This window comes from Haemaphysalis longicornis, unplaced genomic scaffold (assembly GCF_048455015.1).
Source record: "Haemaphysalis longicornis isolate Haplotype H1 unplaced genomic scaffold, Haemaphysalis longicornis Haplotype H1 scaffold_6, whole genome shotgun sequence".
Taxonomy (NCBI): domain Eukaryota; kingdom Metazoa; phylum Arthropoda; class Arachnida; order Ixodida; family Ixodidae; genus Haemaphysalis; species Haemaphysalis longicornis.
In genome coordinates this window covers 207,707,094-207,731,450 of record NW_027526407.1, presented here as the reverse complement: position 1 = coordinate 207,731,450, position 24,357 = coordinate 207,707,094, and positions in this window count along the sequence as shown.

Here is a 24,357-nt window from a genome sequence, read left to right as displayed (position 1 = left end):
AAACGAAGGGCACCGCAAAGGGTGCCAAGTCCGGGGGGACCGGTACGCCGGGTACCCCTTCCACATCTGATGATAAGGTGGATGTGGGACCCATCCTGTCTGCTTTGCAGTGGAATGAGCGGGTCCCTTCATCTAAACCTCCAGAGGAGGTGAAGAAACCCCGTCCAAGAGTCCAAGCCCCGAAAGACCCTACATAAATAGCCACACTCCAGTAGCTCTGATACATCATAATGGGAAGAGAAAACATAGTTCAATAGAACTGCAGAGGCCTTCTGAGTATTCTTGACGACGTGTATGACATTCTGCATGCCAATCAGCCATGTGTAATGTTTGTCCAGGAAACACATCTGAATTCCAAACACACAAATTTCTTGAATAGTTACCTGGTATACAGAAAGGACAGGGATGGCTGCACACACTCTTCTGGCGGTGTGGCCATAATCGCCCGAAAATCCTTAGCATGCCACCCTGTCACCTTGAACACCGTCCTTAAGGCTGTAGCCATCCGCACAATAATTTTTAATAGGTTGATAACGGTATGCTCCATTTACATTCGTCCTGATTATGCACTTTCGCGCTCTGACTTCGAGGCGCTGGTCGACCAGCTGCCCGAACCGTACATCTTAACAGGCGACCTTAATGCGCACAACTCTCTTTCGGGCTCTCCTCGCACAGATGCCCGAGGTCGCCTGATAGAGAAATTCCTTACAGCTTCAGGAGCATGCCTTTTCAACAATAAACAGCCTACATACGATAACATAGGTCACAACACATACTCATATCTTGACCTGGCTATTGGTTCTGCAATTCTCTTTCCATGTCTTGAGTGGGGTGTGGGCACGGACCCATATGGTAGTGACCATTTCCCCACTTCATTAACGTATATAGGTTCAGGCCCGAGCAGTCCATCTTCCCATAAAAGGTTCAATGAAGCAAGAGCTAACTGGAATACATTTACAGAGACATCCAAACTAAACCACACATCCATAGGACACCTACACGTTGAAGAAGCTACCCAACTGCTCACGGCGCACATCCTCGACGCCGCCGAAAAGTCCATTCCCCACGGCTCTGGTGCGCCGCGCAACCAGCGGAGGCCGTGGTGGATTGAGGACTGTAGGCGGGTGCGAGAGGCCAGAACAAGGCGTGGTCGGTACCCCACGTCGGAAAAGCTCCTCTTGTTCAAACGGGTCAGAGCATACGGAAACTGTGTGCGCCGTGAGGCAAAAAGAGATAGTTGGCGCTCATTCATAACATCTACAAACTCATAAACAGACACACGCAAGGTACCGACACGTATACGGAAACTTAAAGGACAACAGACACAAAGCCTGCCCCTGGTAAGTACAACAGGGCACACACTGGAAGACCAGGCTGATACACTCGCACAACACTTCCAACACGTGTCCAGTTCAGCACACTACACGAACACTTTCCTCAAGTATAAAGACTCTAGTGAAAAGAAGTCCCTACACGACAACAACAAATCACAGACTTCTTACAACTTCCTGTTTTCACTTACATGAGCTGAGGGCTGCTCTGAGCACGTGTAAACCCTCAGCTCCAGGCCCCGACAACATTACATATACAATGATACAACACCTACGCGCAGACACACTTGAAGCACTTCTACATCCATATAATAAAATCTGGGTTTCGGGGCATATTCCACACTCTTCAAGGGAGGTCATTGTAGTGGCTTTCTTAAAGGAGGGAAAGGACCCGTCGTCCCCCTCAAGTTACCGTCCAATAGCCCTGACGAGCTGCCTGTGCAAGCTTTTCAAGAAGATGATCAATCGCAGGCTCGTATACTTCCTCGAGTACAATGGTCTTCTCGAGAGCTACCAGGCAGGCTTTAGGGTGGGGCGATCGACGAACGATCAACTGGTTGCACTTGACTCATACATCAAGGATGCCTTCGTGCATAAGCAGTACTGTTTAACTGTCTTTTTCGACCTAGAGAAGGCCTACGACACCGCTTGGCGTTATGGGATCCTTAGTGACCTCAAGTCATTCGGTGTTTCGGGTAACATAATGAACACCCTTGTTAGTTATTTGTCAGAGAGAACGTTCAAAGTAAGAGTTGGTTGTGCACTTTCAAAGGTTCGCGTCCAAGAAAATGGCGTGCCGCAAGGTGGCGTGTTGAGTTGCACTCTCTTCATAGTAAAGATGAACTCTCTTGGAAAGGCACTGCCACCAACAATCTCTTATTCTATGTATGTAGACGACATACAAATATCTTTTAAATCATGTAATGTGTCAATATGCGAACGTCAAGTCCAGCTTGGTGTTAAGAAGCTTGCCGGCTGGGCAGACAAGAATGGGTTTAAATTGAATCCTGCAAAAAGCTCCTCCGTTGTGTTCTCCAGGATGCGCGGGATCCTTCCTGACACACACATTACTGTGAATGGCGTGTCGCTTCCTGTGAACAAGCAGCACAAGTATTTAGGTCTTGTGTTTGACCAGAAACTCACATTCATTCCACACATCAAGGAACTTAAACATAAATGTCTGAAAACAATGAATATTCTGAAGGTTCTCTCCCACCAGTCGCATGGTTACGACAAAAAACTCCTACTACGGCTCTATACTGCTTTGGTTGGGTCTCGTTTAGACTATGGCTGTGTGGTATATGGGTCGGCGACTAAAACAGCGTTGCGAATGCTTGACCCAGTGCTACACTTGGGGCTACGGCTTGCGTCGGATGCTTTTCGCACTAGCCCTGTCGAGAGTCTGTATGTCGAGTGTAATAAGTGGAGCCTTGAGAACCAACGGACGTACATGGACTTACTTTATGCTTTTAAAATTTCATCGCTGAATAACCATCCTTTTTATCCTGTCTTTAACGACACATCCACATCTGTGCTTTTTTTGAATCGCCCATCCGTTCCTCTGCCCTTTTCACTTAGAGTGAGAGAGCGATCCTCAGATCTGAGCGCTTCGTTTTTAGACGTGTACAGATCAACCTTTTCAGAAATTTTACCTCCTTGGAAAGTTCGTCTTGTGTCCTCAGACCTTTCTGACAAAAATCGGGTACCGCGAGCTGCAATACTGCAGCACTTTCTGTTTCTGCAGTTTAAATACCCACTTGCAGAATTTTACAGTGACGCGTCTAAAACCTCCACTATGGTCTCCTGCGCTGCTCATGGTACGAATTTCAGTGCAGCCAGAACCATGAGCGTCCACACAACAATTTTTTCAGCAGAAGCATGTGGAATTTTACTGATCGTACGACACATACTTGAAAATCAAATTCCGAAGTCTATTATCTACACAGATTCCTTGAGTGTTGTTCGCGCACTGTCATTGCATACACCCCCCCAAAAACCACATAGTTAATCTTGTATTAACACTATCATGTCTGTGTATGCGCAGAAGCATCAGCTGCTCCTCTGCTGGGTCCCAGGGCACGCTGGGATCGCTGGGAACGAGTTGTCAGACGAGAGGGCCGCTGCTGCTGCACTCAGGAACGCTGTAGACATAACAACCGTACCATCTACAGACCTCAAGCCACACATAAGACAACACTTGCGTAGAACATGGAAAACACACTGGAGTGAACCGACAGATAACAAGTTACACGTTATAAAACCACGCTTGGGACCATACACCTCTGACACACGCAGACACACAGAAGTCGCCTTGGTAGGCTGCGGATAGGGCACACCCATGCAACGCACTCGTATCTGCTGACGGGATCTTCTAGTCCCCAGTGCAGCAGGTGCGGAGAGGCCATATCCGTAGTGCACATAATAATCACATGCAAGACACTTCACACAACACGACACAAACACTTCAGAGAACTCTACAGACAACATATTCCCCTACATCCATCGCTGTTTCTGGGTGACGGTGCCATGTTTTCCGTGAAACGTGTGTTTGAGTACTTGTCATACTTTAAGTTTTTAAACCTCATTTCCTATCACGCATAATCAAATCTGGCCCTATCCTCCAGCCATCACCATTGCCGGTAATTGATTTTATGGTTATTCTGGCTTTAGTAGCCACTAATTTCTTTTAGATACTTTTGTTTGGCGCTCTTTGCTCCAGCTGGCCTTGCGCCAAAAAACTCCAACCATCATCATCATCAGAGTAATCTTGGCGACAGTATTGGCGACACCGCGGACCCTGAGCCTCCATACTCACGCTGTAATCTACCGTGGCTATGAGTTATGAGGTTTTAAGGCAGAAACCACAAACGGTGGCTGTCCGAGCCCAGGTCAAGCTCTGGTGGATGGGCTCCCTGTCTGTTTACCAGACAGGGAGCACCGGGACCTCTTTCGGTATCAGGGTAACCTGAAAAAAATTACCCTCGTGCTCTTCTTCTATACATGATGTATGGCTTTTTATAAATTCCCCAAACCGAAGGATCGGTCCCCTAAAAGAGGCCGCACGGAAGTATCGTTTGCACTTCTTCCGACCTTGCCAATCCCAATATCTGATAATTACCCACTTCTTGGTTATTGAATCTCTTGAACAAGCCAGTCCTATTGCTTCACAGTCTGTGTTCTTGATTTCGAAGTTTGTGGAAAGTATTGTAGGTGAATCCTATAAAGCTAAGAAACAAAGAAGCCGCGAGATCTTGGTCGAGGTACACAGTCAACGGCAGGCATCAAAACTCCTGAAGCACAGCTGAAGTGCCGATTTTGACATCAAGGTCACGCCCCACCGCAGCCTCAACAGCTCGCAGGGCGTGATCTCGGGGCCACACCTAGCAAACGAGACAGACCGATCTTCTTGAAGGCCTGAAAAGTCAAGGTGTAACGGCTGTCAGGCGGATAACCACAGGAAGAGATGATAAGGTAATACCCACAAGACATATCATCCTGACAATTGAATGTTCTGTCCTTCCAGATCACATCAATGCTGGTTTCATCCGGTGCTCCGTCCGAGCGTACATCCCGAACCCGCGGGGCTGTTTCATGTGCCAGTGGTTCCGGCATGGTACTAACTCGTGTCGGGGCCAAATAACCTGTGCCAAGTGTGCCCATCATGGCCACCCCACAGATAATTGTAGTTCACAACAACTCTTCTGCATTAACTGTCAGGGCCCACACGCGGCGCACTCCAGAAAATGCGAGAAGTTTCAACATGAGAAGAAAATAATTACATAAAGGTCACCGGAAACATCACTTTCTCAGAGGCATGAAAAAGGTTCGCCTCTTTCCTCCTGGGGAGGTACACCGACGCGGCTCGCCGGGGGGCGAAGTGGCGTCTGGTTTCGGCGGGAACCCAGTACCGCGAGTCGGACCTGGTCCCGCCCCCAACCCCCAGCAGGTTGCCTCAGGCAGCCTACGCCGTCACCACACGCGCTTGCTGAGCCAGCACTGGCCGGGGTGACAACGGTCACCGTCGGAACCGATGCCTCTCCGGCCCCTCCTTCCTCACTGTGAGGAAGTAGCGGTAACTCTGCGTTTTTGAAGAACATTTTGTCGAAGAAGACGGCCAATCCCTGTGGTGGGGCTATGTGCCACGAAGAGGACGAAGGGGTGTGCTAGATGATTCCGGCGAAGGGGAAGGCGTGTTCCTGATTGCCTGGCGGTGATCGTGAGCAAGAGGACAGCCTCCGGACTAGGCGCCGCTCTTCTACTACCGGGTGCGCGACCGTGGTTCCCCTGCGACGGCCTAGAAGGCAACGGCCAGGGAACGACAGCATGGACCAGCGGCCAAAGACCTGCCCGCGTTCGAGGAACTTCCGCCGGCGCGCCGACGAAGCTCCAGAAAACCTGCACCCCCCCGAGCAGCTCATCCAACCCGTGAGACTGTGTGAAGTTTTCAACTTGACTTCCGTTACAACGGAATCGTGTTTTTTAAGTTAGCAGCCCTAGTTAGTTTTTTTCCCGTCGCCTCTCCCCTCCGCGTGTTCTGCCATAACCCAACCCTATAAAGTGTGACGCTTCCAGTTCTTCCCCATGTTGCGGTCGCCTGTCTCGTTATTCTCCCGTCCGTGATGCTGGGGATCGTTAGGAGCCTGTATGACATCACATCTGGCGTCCGCGACAGGACTCTTTATTAACTTAACCCGAAGAGCTAACGTCACCGGCAAGAGGATTGGAGAGTGTGAGACGAAACAGGGATCTGGAAAAACTAGTCACGCTTGGTACCCAACTGGGTATCAGGAACTCTGAGCTCCGGGAATGGTGAGGGCAGAGCAAGATCGCATGAGAGCTGAGCAAGATCGCATGAGAGCTCAAAGGGCAGCAGAACGCGAGGCTAACAAGGCAGCTGCTGAGATGGAGCATGCGCACCTTCAGCTAAAGTTAAGACTGCAGGAAGGTGCCAGGAAAAATCCGCAGGGCAACGAAGCGAGCGCATCAGCGGCAGCACCGGCGCCTATCTCCATAAGCCCACACAATTTCATTCCCCCGTTTGACAATCGTCGGGAAGATCTGGACGCTTACCTCATGAGGTTTGAGAGAATAGCGCTGGTGCAACAGTGGCCGGAAAATAAATGGGCTGTTAGCCTGAGCATGTGTCTGAATGGAGACGCTCTCCCAGTTATCGGGAGAATGACGCCGGAGGACTCTCTGAATTACCAGAAAGTCAAGTTGGCTCTTCTCCAGCGATTTCTATTCACTGCTCAGGGGTACAATGACAAGTTGCGCCATGCCAAGGCTGAAGATGGAGAAACTGGAGTACAGTTCGCGTCCCGCCTGTCAGGATATTTTGATCGGTTGCTCGAGACGTCGGGCGTACCAAACACATTTGAGAGCCTACGCGAGAAAGTGATCGCCGAGCAGTTCCTGAAGCGCTGCAGCTAGGAACTTGTCTTCATTAAGGAAAGAGACTACCAGACCATTAACCAAATGACCGAGGATTCCGATTGTTTCCTGGAAGCTCAGTCTCTGAAGAACTTGGGGAAGTTCAAGGAAGGCACTCATGAACCCAGGCTCGAGTCAAACTGATGGGGCTGCAAAGAAAGGACCGACTTGCTTTATTTGTGGTAGAGTTGGACATCGCGCTCCTGATTGCCGTATGACGGGACAAGCTGCAACCTGCTCGAAGTGTCACAAACCAGGCCACAAGAGTGAGACCTGTAAATCGAGAGAACCTCATCCCAATCAAGTTTCCGCATGTACAGTAGCGAAATTCCAGAAAAGGAGACGAGCTACTCGTCCCTACACGCATATTTCTGTCCCAAATCCGCGGAAGAAGCTTAGCGGAGGTGCACCTCAAGCAGAATGCTCCGTTTACAACTTACCTGTCGTTACCGGTCAGATGTAAGGTGTCATGTCGCGCTCGCGCCGCGTTATCATTATTTATGTTGGCTGGAAGCGCCGACGTACTGGTGCTGATGCGCATGCGTCACTGATGCCTCAGGTGTAGATAAGCGCATGCATTGTACGCGTCTGGGGGTTGCTGCGTTGAGGCTGCCAGTGTGCGCCTCGGAATAAAGGCTGTTCCTGAAAGAAACCGGCTCGGCTGATGCTACAACATACGGGAAATCCGTAGCTGTGGTACGGGATTCCGAAGTAACACAGTAATTGTACGCAGAGAACTCGTGCCGGATACGTGCTTGACAGGCCAAGCGAACACCGTGTTGTTCCTTGACAAGACAACACAGCGCCTTCAAGAGGCGTACATCAAGGTTCACACTCCCTACTTTTCGGGCCACGTCCTGGCGAAGTGCATGACCGACCCACTTTATGACTTGGTCCTAGGTAACATCCCCGGAATTAGAGACCCAAATAATCCCGATCCTAATTGGGAGCCCCTACCGCAAGAGGAAGGGACAGAGTTCAAGTTACTTTTGCATCCCACACTGACAGGAACCCCGGACGGCAGGAAGCCATGAATGAAGTCGCCGTCATCAAAACCGGTAGCTTACCAACAAGTAACATCGCAGTCGCCGAGGTAACGAGACAAGAAATGCAGGCGAAACAACTCGGGGATCGTTCTTTAAGGGATTGCTTTAAGAAGGGAGGGACCGACTACACGTCATGAAGTGGCAATACCTACCGTTTCATTCAAGAAAACTATTTGCTGTATCGACGATACTGTCTTCCATCAGGTCAAGTTTACAAACAGCTGGTCGTTCCAAAACCTCTAAGAGAAACACTAATAAAGGTGGCCCAAGAAGGCATAATGTCCGGTCATCAAGGCATTCGGAAGACCACAGAAAGAATTCTCGATGAATTCTATTGGCCGAGTATCCACGCTGATATCAAAAGGTTTGGGAACTCCTGCGATATGTGCCAGCGAACGACTCCAAGGGGTAAAGTCGGAGTCGTGCCCTTGGGAAAGACATCTATTATTGGCACCCCTTTCCAAAGAGTTGCGGTGGATCTGATAGGACCCTTAAAACCACCCTCAGAAAAAGGCAACAAATTTATTCTGACCATGATTGACGTCACTACTCGTTACTCTTACGCTGTGGCCTTACCTAGCATGGACAGCATCCATGTTGCTGAAGGTCTGCTGGGAATGTGTTCGAAAGTCGGTATCCCTCAAGAAATCCTCACAGACAGAAAAACGTGCTTCACGTCTTCGCTAATGCAAGAGGTGAATCGGCTACTGAGTATGAAGTCTCTGAAAACCACCCCGTATCATGCTATGAGCAATGGATTGGTTGAAAAGTATAACGGCACATTGAAAATGATGCTCAAAAGGATGTGCCAAGAAATACCGAGGTCGTGGGACCGATACTTGGCGCCATTGCTTTTTGCTTATCGAGAGGTTCCACAGGCAAGTTTGGGATTTTCGCCATTTGAGTTAATCTATTGGAGGCATGTCCGCGGACCCCTACTAGAGCTTTGGACCAAGGACAAGCTTGAAGAGCAAGTATGAACCATATACACGTACCTATTCGAGCTTCGCATTCGTCTGGAGGAAACGTGCAAGACTGCTCACGAAGAACTGCGGAAGGCGAAGATCAAGCAAAAGGCGTACTACGACCGCAAAGCAGTCGTGCAACAGCTTAAGCCTGGAGAGCGTGTGCTAGTATTGCTACCGAGCAACCCTAACAAGTTGATCATGCAATGGAAAGGGCCATTTGTTGTACTACAAAAGAGGAACGACGTCGACTATGAAGTTGATGTGAACAACAAGACCAAGCTCTTCCACATCAACATGCGTAAGAAGTACGAGGAGCGCGAGACAGCCACGGCTAGCGTAGCTGCGGTTAGCAGCCTCGAAGATGAGGTTGAAGTAGAAGAGATACCCTATATACCCATGAAACAAAATCAGGCCTTTGAAGACATCTCCATATCACCCTAGCCTGTCTACGGAACAGAGTCAGGCGGCTCGCCTACTCTGAGAAGAATACCAAGACATATTCAGTGATTTGCCGGGCAAGACGAATCTGGTGGAATGTCAACTTAAACTGACCAGCACCACTTCAGTCCAGGTACGGCAGTACCCTATTCCTTTTGCCCTCCAGTAATCGATCGAAGAAGAGGTGAAAGACATGCTTCGGTTGGATGTATTCGAGCGATCTACATCCCCGTACAATGCTCCACTGGTTCCGGTCCGTAAGCCAGATAACACTATCCGGCTATGCGTTGATTACAGGGAGTTAAACAAACTTCTTGTTGCTGACAGTGAACCGAATCCTCGGATCGACGTCATTCTGGCACAAGTCGGACCTAAGAAGTACTACGCAAAGTTTGATTTCACCAAAGGGTACTGGCAGATACCCATGGCCCCAGATTGCCGTGCAAAGACCGCATTTTCATGCCAGTATTGGTTATACCAATTCAAGTTCATGCCCTTTGAGATAAAACTCATGCGGAAGGTTTTCGAAGGTATCCCAAATGTGTATCACTACTTTGACGATCTCCTCATCGCAACTGAAACCTGGAAGGAGCATTTGGACACATTACGAATAGTTTTCCGATGAATTCGAGAAGCGAAGCTCACCATCAAACCGAAAAAAATCTGAAATCGGTCAACCGAGTGTCTTCTTTTTGGGCCACAAGATAGGTGATGGTCGAGTGGAGCCCATGGACAAGACGATGAAAAAGATCCTTGGTTCCAAATGGCCTCAGACCAAGAAGCAAGTTAGGTCATTCCTGGGACTCACAGGGTACTACCGTCAGTTTATTCCCCATTACGCTGAACTAGCCACGCCCCTTACAGATCTAACCCGTAAGAGCGTAGGAAACCAAATTCAATGGAATGAAAACCATGAGCAAGCTTTCTCCGTCCTGAAGGAAGAGAGCTTTCGTCGCTCGTAGCCTGCGAACAGCCAATCTTCAGGGAAGCTTCGTCTTGCGGACTGACGCATCCGACCAGAGTCTGGGCGCCGTACTTCTGCAGGAGGTGGAGGGGACGCTTCATCCGGTATCGTATGCTAGCCGAGCTCTCTCCCCTCGAGAAAGCAAGTATTCAACTGTAGAACGCGAATGCTTAGCGCTGATCTGGGCTGTGAGGAAGTACCACTTGTATCTATGCGGCAAGGACTTTGTTTTGCAAACCGATCACCAACCTTTAGGATATTTGCAAAGCGCGAAACATTTGAACAACCGTGTCCCTCCGTGGAGCCTATTCCTCCTAGAATAGTCATTCATTGTGCAGTACATTAAGGGCAGTGACAATGTTGGTGCCGATTTCCTCAGTAGAGTGTGAGCATTGGCGTGTGTTATTCCCTCCCCCCCCACCTCCAGTGCGTTTTTCTTCTTGGTGGAGTAGTGAGGACGTGAAAGTGTGTGTCTTCGCCAACAACGTTCTAAAGTGGGAAGACATGTGAGGAAGTAGCGGTAACTTTGCGTTTTTTAACAACATTTTGTCGAAGAAGACGGCCAATCCCTATGGTGGGGCCGTCTTCTTCACCTTCTTTGAAAATCACCTTCTTGGAAAAGAAGGTGATTTTCAATGGTTGCGACTGATGCGGGAAGGCGGTTCCACTCCTCAGAGGTGCGTGGTAAGAATAGACTGAGAGTCATCCTTAGTGTCCTGAAGTCAATGGGTGTTTCGGGCAACACATTGAATATCGTTTTAGTTATAGGTCGGAGAGAACCTTTAGTGTGAGAGCTGGTTCTGCACTGTTAGAGGTTCATGTGGAAGAAAATGGCATGCCACAAGGTAAAGTGTTGAGCTGCACTCTTTTTATAGTTAAGATGAACTCTCTTGGAAAGGCATTACCAGCGACAATCTCTTATTCTATATATGTAGATGACGTCCACATTTCCTTTAAATCATGTAATATGTCAATCTGCGAGCGTCAAGTCCAGCTTGGCGTCAAGAATCTCGGCGGCTGGGCAGACAAAAATGGTTTAATCTTGGGAAGCGCTCTTGTGTTGTGTTCTCCAGTAAGCGTGGGGTCCACCTAGACCCAGACATCACTCTTAACGGCGTGTCGATCCCTGTGAACAAGGAGCACAATTTTTAGGTGCTTTATTTTATTCGACGAAAAGCTGACATTCATTCCGCATATCAAAGAGCTTAAATGCGAATGCTTATAAACAATGAACATTCTTAAGGTCCGCTCACATCAATCTTATGGGGCTGACAAACAACTCCTGCTGCCCCCTTTTTACACTGCATTGATAGAGTGTCGGGTTGACTATGGCAGTGTCGTGTATGGGTCAGCGACAAAGACAGCACTGAAAATGCTCGACCCAGTGCAGCATCTTGGTCTTCGCCTTTCATGCGGCGCTTTCCGCACTAGTCCTGTAGAGAGTCTGTTGAGTGCGACAAATGGTGCCTAGGGCATCAGCGGGAATATTTTAACTTGCTGTATGCATCTAAGATCGTGTCTCTTACCAACCATCCTTTTAATCCTGTCATGAACGATACATCAAACTTGCAACTGTTTTTAAACAGGTCATCTTTTTCTTTAGATTTCTCTCTCAGAGTTAGGGAGAAGGTTTCTGCACTCAAGGTCCTTTTGTCAGACACGCACAAGACACCCATCCATAGTTTCATTCCACCATTTCATCTTCGTCGTGTATCATGCGACCTGTCATTCACACTAGTAGAAAAAAAGGGTATCCAGGAACGCCATTTTGCAGCATTTCTTGTTCCTGCAGGACAACTACAGGTGCGCAGAATTCTTCAGCGACGTGTCGAAAACTGATTATACTGTCTCTTGTGCAGCGCACGGACCAAAGTTTAGCGTTACTAAAACAAGAAATTTTCATAGGAGTATTTACACGGCAGAAGCATATGACATCTTACTCGTTTCAAATCACATCATCAAACATAAAATTCCCAACTCCATCGTGTACACAGATTGTCTAAGCTTTGTACAGGCACTGTCATCAGGAAAGTCGTGTAAAAACTATGTGATACATGTTCTTTCGAAGGTTATAATGACTGCATATGCTTCAGATTTATAAATGACAATTTTCTGGGTACCAGGACACTGTGGGATCTCTGGAAATGAGACCCCTAATCAAATGGCAGGTGCTGCTGCTCACATGACCACAGTTGACATAACAACAGTACCTTACAGTGACCTAAAGACACACATCACACGACACCTTCGTAACACATGGCACCTACATTGAAGTGGAGACAATAAACAGACAACAAACTACACGTGATGAAACCAAAATTGGGACGCTACACAACTGACTCACCCAAGAGATACACTGAAGTCACCCTGGATATGCTGCGGATAGGCCACACACATGTAACGCACTCCCACCTGTTCACTGGATCTTCGCGACCCATGTGTAGCAGGTGTGGAAGGGACCTATCGGTAGTGCACATACTAATCACATGCAAGGCACTTGATACAACATGGCAGAAACATTTCCCTGAATTATACAGACGACACATTCCACTCCACGCGTCATAGTTTTTAGCCGACGAACCAACGTTTTCTAGTCAACGTCTTCTTAAGTTTTTAGCTGCGGTAAAATTTCCGCAGCTTTTGTAGTATCACGTGTAATCATCCTGGCTCCATAAACCAGCCATCTCGATTGTCTTTTGTTTTGCGTCACTTTTACTTCTACTCACAAGTTTTAGTATTTACTGTCTCATCAACCATTAAATAACTTCTCTGGCACTCTTTGCCCTTGTTGGCCTTGGGCCATTAAACGCCAACCGTCATCATCATAAAAAATACCACGGGACGGTGCTCCCGCCGCAACTCCGCTGTATTGTAAACATTTTGCAATCGGTTTCCTTCGAGTAACGCCATTGCTCATTTTCAAAATCTTAGTGCGTGATAGCTGGAGCACCCTGAATAGGATCCACCACCAAGGCAGTTTCTGAAGATTTGAGTAGATTAATGCCAATTATCGGGCGTAGTCGATAAGCTTAGCAGTGCTATAGTTAACTAAGGGCTTCGGGCGCCTACTGCTTGCTTTGTTCCTCTAATGAATGACCGTTGTCTCTGTTGGGATCTTCCAGTCGAACCTGTGACAGAGCGTAAGTGATTATTCCCGTATTCCGAAATCAAATACTCCTGATATCAATAAGGCTGAGACCCCTAAACGACTTTATATTTGCCAAGTAAATTCGTGTCCGATTACACTTCTCGATTCTTTTCGTACAACGCTGACAGAATTGACCGGTTTCGAAGACTGGTAGTATCTGGGATCCCCAAAAGTAATTGTATGCGAAATATCACATTGGTCAAATTGCTAAAAAATAACTTCTATTTTATTGAATTACGTTTCCTTACAAAATGATCAACCAACAAGATAAGGTGGTTAGTATAATTATCTGCAAACTATCGTTTCTCGGCCTTTTGCTAAGATCAAAGTGTAGAGAATAATTGATGAAATCGTTGTTTACTTCCTTTGATTTATCAGAAAAACTACTAGCCAGCAAGATTCCCTGCCAAATATATTTGTTCCTTACTTTACTTTCTACAAGTTATGGCAGAGTTTGCACTTTTGCCTGCTACAAATTAGAATACCCCTGAGGGTGTACTGAATCTGAATCTGTCGTAATAAACAGTGAGGTAGGCCTAATATTTATTGCTGTACTACATTTTTGCGTACACAACAGACTCAAATTTTTGTTTTGGTGGATATTTTTTGCGCATACCGATCTTTCGTAGAGATTACCGTAGTTAAATTATCAAGACTTGTAGAGTCACAGCGGCGCATTGCAGGCAGGATAAGAAAATCTGCAACTTCTCAGTTTCAGCTGCATTCCATGTATTCATTTGAAATGCTGCATCAAATAAGCCAGCGTCTCTACTTTACTTTTCGTTCAGGTTGCGCAAGTCCATTCAATTTGTCTACTTGTCTTGCTAAAAGTTATTTTGTGTTCTACTCCACCAAAAAGTTTAAGACGTTTCACACGAAACTATAGACGACAAAAAGAAGCCCGTATAATGTGTACATAGCCCTAATCGGCGAAGCCACCGGTGAAAAATCGTCGAACAACGAAGCGATTCACCCGGCGGGGCGTTTATACAGTTAAAATATGTTAAGAAACCATTCTGCTGCCTCTAACAGCCCTTAGATACAAGGAAATGTCGAATAATCACAGGGCTCGTGCAAGCGCTAGGGGAATAAACGACAGTAGCCGTATGCCTAACCGGCTCAGGCGCCAGAAATAAATTTGCAGAAAAAAAAACTTGGGCCCGTTTACTCTGTGGATGGCACGAACGAAAACACATCTGTTCGTAATTTGCGATTGAGCGTACTTCCTAGCAAATAGCTGAATGAAACTTGCGAGGTCACCAGCTTTATTCTAGCGCAGGGGTTCAGTCATGTTGCTCCCAGGGAACCCTGCTAAGCTCCGTTAAGTGCCAAGGAATCCCCCCCTTGCCATTTTGCATTCCGTTCACGCTACATTCACGTGCAATAAATTCAAAAGGACGCAAGCTTGCTTGCTTTTGAATTTATTGTACGTGAATGCCGACTTTACGCGAGCCCGTAGACTCGCGGCACCTACACCAACTACGCCCATCTCGCATATTCTCCGATTGTAAGACAGCCGTACGAAATTCGCACAGGGACACATCCCCTTCCCTGCTCTCCAAGTTCTGCTATCGCGCCCTCCTCCCAACAAAGTCATAATCCTGCACTAGACCCCCCGCCACGTGGGCTTTTGCGTTGCGGAAACGGCCCACCTGGCCGCTCGAGGGCTCATTTACCGAGCAGCAGATGTCGACGGCTCACAGCACGGCGCACGAAACGCTCGCGAACCCTTGCTTACTTTTATCGACATTACCACACACTACCGCCTACAGCGGCTGGAACTACCGCCCCCTCACACGTCTCTTCCTTCGCCCTTGGACAGACTATGGCGACAATTACAGACCCATTCCATCCCCACCAGACACGTCCTCCACCACATCTATCCCACATTATATCGCCACCCAAACTGCCCGTCATGTGGCGCTTAAGATACCACGCCACACGCCATTTGGGAATGCCCCTGTTTACACCCGCTCCGTTTACCCAACCTTCTCACTACCTGTGACTTCTTCGTCGTTTGCCTCGGGGGTTTTGGCCCCAGGCAAACGACGAAGTAGTCACGAATTTCGTGCTCTGTGCCGATACGACCATTCCTGGATATTATACCGGTTCTCTGTTTTCTCCGACCATGGCACCGGGAATGTTAACGTCTGCAGTCAAGCGGGTGAGTGACTGCTGGTGTAGATTGTCGGCTGCTAGGTTTTAATGACTGAAATCGCCAGTTAGGCTTAGCAGCCCTTGACTGCAATAGCCTCAGCTACACCGCCACCGCTATATAGTTGGCCAGAGATGGAGCCCTACAATCGGGCAACAAGGTCCCTGCGCCAGGAAACGCTTCGATCTGCGTTATCCCAAATTTCTGCTCACGCTGAGGAAAGTAAAGAGACACCAGCAGATGGAATCATCAGCCATAGCTCGGATCATTCCCCCATAACCATGCGCAATATCCCTCATAATCCGCATCAAGACGACGTGGAAAATCTCCCGGGTAGCTCTAAACACCACCTACTACGGACAAATGAAGAGTTGATGGCCTCAGACGCTCGGGACACCGCGCAAATTGGGAAGGAGCTTTTGAGTTGCCTCTCGGACAATCATTACAAGGTGCCGGTAGTTGTGCGAGAGAAGGTGATGGGCTTGTTTTTTGCTATGCAAGCCACGGTTGTTGGTTTGCAGACTGATCTTGCTCAGGTGGAAGGGTGCATTGAAGAACTACGCGAGCAAGTGTCCGCTGTTAGGCGCCACCAATATTCCTATTCCGCTCCTGATGGCGTGGCGGCACCTCAGGCCAGCCAGCCAACGTTTGTGGAAATCCTACAGGGTCCTGGCCGGGCAACGCAGACTACCTCTGCCCACTTCACAGCTCCAGAGTCCACTCCCACCGCAACTCAATGTTCCAGCTCTTATGGTGCACAGCCGTACATGTCCTATGCAAACAACCCCAACCATGTCCTTTTCCTGACCCCGATTCATCCTTCAGCAAATCCAGGTCCTGACACCATAACATTGCTGAAATTAACATTCGGCAACCACCCCTCAGGGATAATCGTTAAACAGGTGAAGCTCATTTTATCTCGCTCGGGTCTCACTGTTGTTTCTGCCGACCGCGAGTCGATTGACAATCTAGAAGAGGCGATTTCTTCAAATGCACAAACTAAAACTCCACTTAGGGTTACCCGGCCTCCGCGACACCTTCCGCAATTCAAGGTTTATGGCGTTGACCCCAGCATTGTTCCTGGAATTTTGCGGGCTAACATAAAACGCGCGCAACAACCTGGACGTTCCTGAGGAGGGCTTCCGTCATCAGACCCACTTCAGGGATCGTGCTGGCAACAATGTGCACATAATTGAGGTCTCACCATCGGTATACAATGTACTCAAAGACCAGGACCGACTCTTGATAGGCTGGACATCCTGCAGCATTAAGGAGAATTTCTACGTCGCGGCCTGCCAGAAATGCTGCTCTTACGGCCATGTGGCAACCCGTTGCCCAAGTGAACATGTGAGCTGTCCGTATTGCGCAGAGGTGCACACGGCAGATGCTTGCAACCTAGAAAATAAGAATAACGTGGTGTGCCGGGAGTGTCGTGCCTCTGGAAAAGAGCGTTTCAACCACACCTTTAATCAGCCGTGCTGCCAGGTCTTGACAGCTCATGTAGCAAGACTTCGCGCCAAAACCATTTACGAGGACACTCTGCACGCTTCCCAAATTACCGGCTCAACTTAGTTTCACCTCACAACTGGCGTCACTACGTTTTCTTCAAGCAAACCTTGACCACACTCGTGCTGCAACTGAACATTTCGTCTCTTATATGGAAGCCACAACCATTGACTTCGCGGTGGTTTGCGACCCGTATGTTAGGGGTGGGACTGTGCCAGGCATTCCGCCTTGGTGGTTTAAATTTCACCATGACCAAACACCGCGTTGCATGGTTGTTTCCCGAAATGTATCTTTGGACCGGTTTCCCATTCACGTGTCATCTTTCGTGATCGCCCTCACTTTAAACGCACCTAACCTGTCAATACTCTTTATAGGAGTGTATGCTGCGCCATCTGTCACTCTAGACCATATTCTTTCTTCAGCTGGTTCCCTTTTGGACAGCAGCAACGCTGAAAATGTGGTCATTGCTGGTGAGTTTAATGCTAGAAACCCCCTTTGGGGGGTGGGTGATTTATTGAATGCGAGAGCACAGCAGCTGTCGCAGTTTGTTCATTCTCGTCAACTTAAAATTTTAAATAACCCGGACTCCCTTCCGACTTTTGCCACCGATTGGTGGACGGTGGGTGGATGTCACTTTGGCGAGTGGCACGGCCTGGTCTTTCAGGGTTTTCTGCGAAGTTCGGGACACTCCGACGCTTTCGGACCATCGTTACGTTGTCTTTGCCATGGAAGATGCCCCCGTTGCACGAAGGAAGCGGCTGGCTAAGGCTTCTGAGTCGCGTCTGGTCGAGGAGCTTGCCCTGGATCCCTGGTTTGAAACAGTGCCTTTCAACAGCATCGAATCTCCACAGAAGTTGGAAGACACCGTCAGCACGTTTTGTGACAAAATGGCCCGGCTGCGGAAGAGGTTCGAAAGTGTTCCTAAACCACACAAGGGCAATGCGTGGTGGTCGGATGATCCGGCGAGTGAACGGTCGTTCGTGAGATCCTTGCGCCGCAAGTATCAAGCGTGTCGTCATCCGCTACTTCGTGTCGACCTCAGATTCTGCCATTACAGATCTCTAGGCCAGTACAGGCGTCACATTGAGGAAGCCAAGAATGAAGTTAATTGTTAGAAGAAAATTCACCACAACATCCCAGAAGAACTTATTTTGCATCCCTTTCAAAATTGCGTTTCAAAAGTTAACTTCTCTTTCCGTGTTGCCCCCTCTCCGCTCTGCCGACGATTTAACTACGTCCTCCACCTTGGAATCTGCAGCCCTGCTATTTCGAACTCTGGTGCCGGCTGACGACCACCGACATGACACTCTCGCTCATCGAGCTTTGAGGACACTGATTGTACAAGTTCGATACGTTCAAACATCTCAAAACTGTGCTTTCACCTTGCATGAACTTCGATCAGCTGCTCGAAATATAAACCTCAAATCAGCTCCTGGACCCGATGCTATAACCGATAATATGCTCATGGTCGGACGAACTTCTTCATTTCTGCTTACCTTGTTCAATGCGTGCCTCAGTCTTGGTCATTTTCCTTCAGTGTGAAAGCAGGCAAGGCTGACGTTTCTGCTAAACCCAAACCGGCCTTCAGACGATCCTTCGTCATTCAGGACCATCTGTATTTCGTCCTTGCTTGGAAAGCTTCTATCGGGCATGCTCAATGGACTCCTTCACGTCTTTCTACACGAGTCGGGTCTGCTACACGTGAACCAGTACGGCTTTAAGCAAGGCCAAGGTCTCGGCAAGGCCTCGGCGCTGCACTCTTGACGCTCGCGTCTTCAGTCTGGGCGTGACGAAGGATCATTGGTCCTCCTTATAGCTTTAGATTTCGATGGGGATAGCGTATAGCTTTGGACTTCCTTGCAGCTCCACTACGTGCAGCTGCAAGGGCGCATTGCGCCATGAAGCTCCCATGTTTAAATCTCTCACCAGCACAGCGGGTGGCTGCATGAAGGCCAACTGTGAGTTCGCGCCCCCCTCCTTCCGCCCCCAACACGGGCACGCGTGAAACGGCAACGGCGCATGCTTAGGTGGGAAATACACTGACGAAGATGTCGGCCGGAAAGCCTTTCAAGCTAAAGAAGGATTGGTGCACGCCATTGCTCCAAACGGGCACGTTGCCCTTCAACCGGGAGTGTTTCCAGCTACTGTACCATGTGGAATTTAAGGCGGTAACGCGGCGGCGGCTTTGGTCGTTTCAACGCCCATTCGCGCTTCTGTCCATTCTCCGCAATCATAACGGCGCTACCGCTGTTGTCAACCGATTGCGCAAATTGTGAGAGCCGCATCAGTAGTGGTGAGGGAAATAACAGTTGTGGAGGAGGGGTCGGCGGTGGTGAGGAGGAGCGCGTGAATGGCGCCGAGTAAATCGGTTTCACCGGAATGAAAACTGGGGGGTTAAACGTACACTGCTTCTCAGTAAAAAAGAACTTATTCGCTAGGCAGGGATCAAAAGTAGTCGGAAAAGCTCAAGAAGGCCTCCCGCAGCATCGGACCGTGAGTTACGAAGGGGAAAAGTTTAAGTTCAGCGCTACGTGAGAGACGCTGTGCCTATACTGGGTTAGGAATACGAAGGAGACCTAGGGATGGAGCTACAAGTAGCATCGCTAAAATTTGAAATCGACAACTCGCGGGCGAAGAGAAAACTAGAAACACTTTCTGTAACCGCCCGAGCAAGGGCTACCAGATATGTAACCGGTTTTTGTGGCGCAAGCTACACTACCCTACCTGGGGCAGTATTCGCGGGGGACCAGTTTTGCCCTCGAGCGCTAGAGGTCAAACCGCACCCCCTTCCACAAGCGCCCTGGCACGTAGCAGCGGCCCGATAACGGGGAGACATAGGCGGGAGGGAGAGATAGGCGAGGAGGGAAACCAGGCATGCGCAGGACCCGTGCGCGGGACGTGGCGAAAAAAGGCGAGGGCGCCGCATTGGCGTTAAGCGCGCGCCGCGCATCAGCAGAGACGCCCGGTCGCTCCTACTTCGCCTGCGGCTAATTGTTGCAACGTGGGAGACCGCCTGCACCACCAGGGCCGCCGGGCATCCCCCACCTGCGCCGACTGCTCCGAGCCCGAGACGCTCGAGAACTTACTGTGCTCTTGCCACCAGCATGACGCCGCGAGGGAGGAACTCCGGGCTGCCCTCCAGCAACTCGGTGCACCAAGCCACAATCTGGAAGTCTGGACGCCTTCCGAAGGGAGCACCTTCCACCTCCTCAACTTCCTGGTTGTGACAGGACTAGTGCATCGTTTGTAGCCGTGGAGCCTTGGACGAGCCCTCACATTATAACACTATGTGCCGCATAATTTGTTTCTTTTCCGCGGACCCCGCATACCCCATCATTTTGTGAACACTTCCCAACAAGGCTCTTAGTTCGCAAGCAGTTGCTTTAACCTGAAAAAGCAAAGCACTCCCCTAGGAGTTATTGTAGAAATGTTTCTTTCCATGTTCAATTTCTCTGCCCTGTACAACTCCAACGACGTTCTAGCTTCCATTTTTTGTCTCCATTTATTCGTTTCAATAGCGGACACGGCGCTTAGCAAAAAACGAAAGTTGGACAAGGTTTATATTGTCAATAAACTCTTACACAGACTCTCGCAAAGTATGGACTAGGATAAAGAAACTAAAAGGCTACAATACCAACCCTACTCCCCTTGTAAATAGTGTCGGTAACACAATAAAAGACCAAGCAGATGCTCTCGGCAAACATTTTGAAAACGTATTCAGTTCCTCTCATTACACACAAACATTCTTACAGCACAAGAAAGCAGCTGAGCGCCAGCCCCTTTGTGTGAACAAACGCTCAAATGAAGGATACAATGCACCATTTACGATGCCCGAACTAATTACTGCATTGTCCACATGTGGTAAGTCAGCCCCTGGAGCTGACAGAATCAGCTATGAGATGATCAGGCACTTACACATTGACACACTTTACACAATACTCTCTCTCTTTAACAAAATATGGCAGAAAGGCCGCTTTCCAAAAGCATGGAAAGAGGCAATCGTTGTACCTCTTCTAAAAGAGGGGAAAGAACCGTCCTTTGCTGCTAGTTACAGGCCTATTGCCCTGACCAGCTGTTTGTGTAAGCTCCTTGAAAAAATGATAAACCGGCGACTTTTTTACTTTCTGGAGTTTCATGGTGTTCTAGACAAAAATCAGGCAGGGTTTAGGTCTGGGAGATCAACTACAGACAATCTGGTTGCGTTTGAATCGTATGTTAAAGACGCTTTTGTCCATAAACAGCACTGCTTCTCTGTATTCTTTGATATGGAGAAAGCCTACGATAGAACGTGGCGATATGGCATTCCATTGGACTTGCAGTCGTTTGGCCTTAGTGGCAATATACTCAATGTTATTCAAGACTATTTGTCTGATCGCACATTTCGTGTCCGTGTGGGGACTGCCCTGTCTAGAACATTTGTTCAAGAAAATGGCGTACCCCAGGGAGGAGTGCTGAGCTGTGCACTGTTCATTGTTAAAATGAGTTCTCTTAAAACTGTGCTGCCTCGTACTGTTTCATACTCTGCCTACGTTGACGATATCCAAGTTAGCTTTAAATCCTGTAATCTGTCGATATGTGAACGTCAAATCCAATTAAGTGTCAACAGGCTGGTTACATGGGCTGAAAGAAATGGTTTTAAGTTTAACGCTGATAAAAGTGCTGTTGTTGTCTTTTCTAGGATACGCGGTGTACAGCCTCTTCCTTGTATCACGTTAGGAGGTCAGCCCATACCAGTGAAAAAGGAACACAGGTTTCTAGGTATTTTGCTCGACCACAAGCTGACATTCATACCACACATTAAATTACTAAAAGTAAAATGCCTGAAAACAATGAACATTTTAAAGATACTATCTCATCACTCCTGGGGTATGGATACAAAATGTCTGCTAGCACTTCTTAATAGTGTCGTTAGGTCAAGAATAGACTACGCCTGCATTGTATACCAGTCTGCAACCAAAACAGCACTCAAAATGTTGGACCCAGTATACAACTTGGGGCTTCGCTTGGCCACAGGGGCATATCGAACAAGTCCTATTCCATCCCTTCATGTCGAATCAAACCAGTGGTCTCTAGGGTACCAGCGCGCCTACACTGCTCTGATGTATGCCGCAAAGATGACTTCTTTGAAGGAACACCCTCTGAATTCCATAATGAAAAATAACACAACTGATCATCTCTTTGAAAACCGACCATCCATAGCTCCACCTTTCCCGCTGGCAGTTTCACACCTCGTCAGCGAGTTCCAAGTTCCTCTCACTGATGTCTACTGTACCTCAGTTTATGATTTGGTCGCTCCGTGGGACACTTTCCCAATTCACTGTGACATGTCCTTTAGAGAAATACATAAGAAAAATGTACCAAACTTTGTCATCACTCAGCATTTTCTGTTCCTCCAAGACAAATACAAGACAGCTGAATTTTACACAGATGCCTCAAAAACTACCACAGCCGTATCCTGTGCTGCAAATGGCCCCCTACTTAATGTGTCCAAAACAATGAACACGAACACAAGTATATTCACTGCAGAGGCGTACGGTATACTACTGGCTTTAAACCACATTCTTCAAAACAAAATTAAGAACTCAGTTATATACACGGACTCTCTGAGTGTCGTCTCAAATCTTTCATCTCGGAAGGTCAGTAGAAACCCCACTTTTAATTGTGTTTTAAGAGCTCTCTACTCGGCTTATGGCCTGAAACTCGTTGTCACAGTCTGCTGGGTTCCTGGCCACTGCGGCATTGCTGGAAATGAAGCTGCTGACCGTAGTGCTGCAGCTGCCGCCCTTCGAAGCAGCATAGACGTAAACGAGGTCCCATATCAAGATCTGAAACCTTTTGTAAGAAGGAAGCTGCGGGACCACTGGCAGCAGCAATGGGACAGAGAAGTAGAGAATAAACTACATATCGTTAAGCCCAAAATAGAAAAGCCCCCTGCTGAAAAACATGACAGATTTGTAGAGGTAGCATTATGCAGATTAAGAATTGGCCACACACACATCACACACTCATACCTTTTAACAGACGCAAACAAGCCACAGTGCCATCGATGTGGGGGTCAGCTTTCTGTCCTTCATATACTTATTGAGTGTGACATGTGCATCACTGAAAGGAAACGTCATTTTAATGAAGCTTACACATATAACATTCCCTTGCACCCTTCACTATTTTTATCAGACCATCCAATGTTCCCATACAAAAGAGTTTTTAGTTACCTAGCAGATGTAGACTTTTTAAAATACATATCATATAGACCATAACCTCACCTGTGTTCATTATGTGTATTAAAACAGTGGTGGAACCTGAGACTTTGCACCTTAGGTGCTTGCACTCACTGTTTTAATATGACCCTATACACTATTTATCTTAGTATACTCACTATGCTTTAATTATGGCCCTATACACCAACCCCCTGAGTAAAGCTTTTTAACTAGTGCCTCCTTTACAAATCTTTCTAATCTCTTTCATCATTGTCATGGCACTCTTTGCCTTTGTCGGCCTTGCGCCATTAAACCCGAAATCATCATCATCTTTTTTGGTTACCTTGGCTATTTTGGATTCTCCACTGTTCTTTCCGTATTTCATCGTTAGCTTTCTAGTCTTCTTTAACCACTGCGTGTCCACGCTTTTCAAGTATACGTACCGAAAAACCTTAGCTGCCCACCTTCGTTGATTCATTGCTCTCAACCTCATCTCAAAACATAGCCATCTCGTAACGCCGAGTGGAACGTGCACATCACGCGTCACCATAGACGGCACGATGTACCCTGCTGCGTTCGTTATTTTGCCTAACTGCTCCCGTGACGTAATTCTTCGAATGGACTTTTTGACGGACAATGGTGAAATTATCGATATGCAGACCAAGACGATAACTTTTTCCCCCGATCACTGCATGACGCCGGAACCGAACTCCGAACACTGTGCTGCCGTAAGGATCACGGATGATCATGTCACCCTGCCACGGTCTACTATGAAGATGCTGCTCCTGACGCCGACGCTATCGTAGAGAGTGACCAAAGGTTGCTTCTCGACCGCGATTTCTCCGTCGCAAGAGGCATTGCGCACTTTAAGAAACGCCAATTCAAGGTTTTGGTCACAAATTTCACCGAGGAGTACCCGCATTTAAACAAGTAAGCTGCAATTGCGTTCCTCAAAGAAACGCAAGAAGAAAGTGACGTGACCGCGGTCGTCGACTTTCAACGCGCATCCGAAGATACCTTAAAGCTTCCGAAACCCTTCGACGTGAATCCGGCGCTACCACAAGAAAAACAGAACAAATTATTGGCTTTGCTGCATGGCTACAGCGAGTGTGTTTCGTCGTACTCCAAATTACGTCAGACACCTCTAGTGAAGCACCGAATACTAACGGAAGAC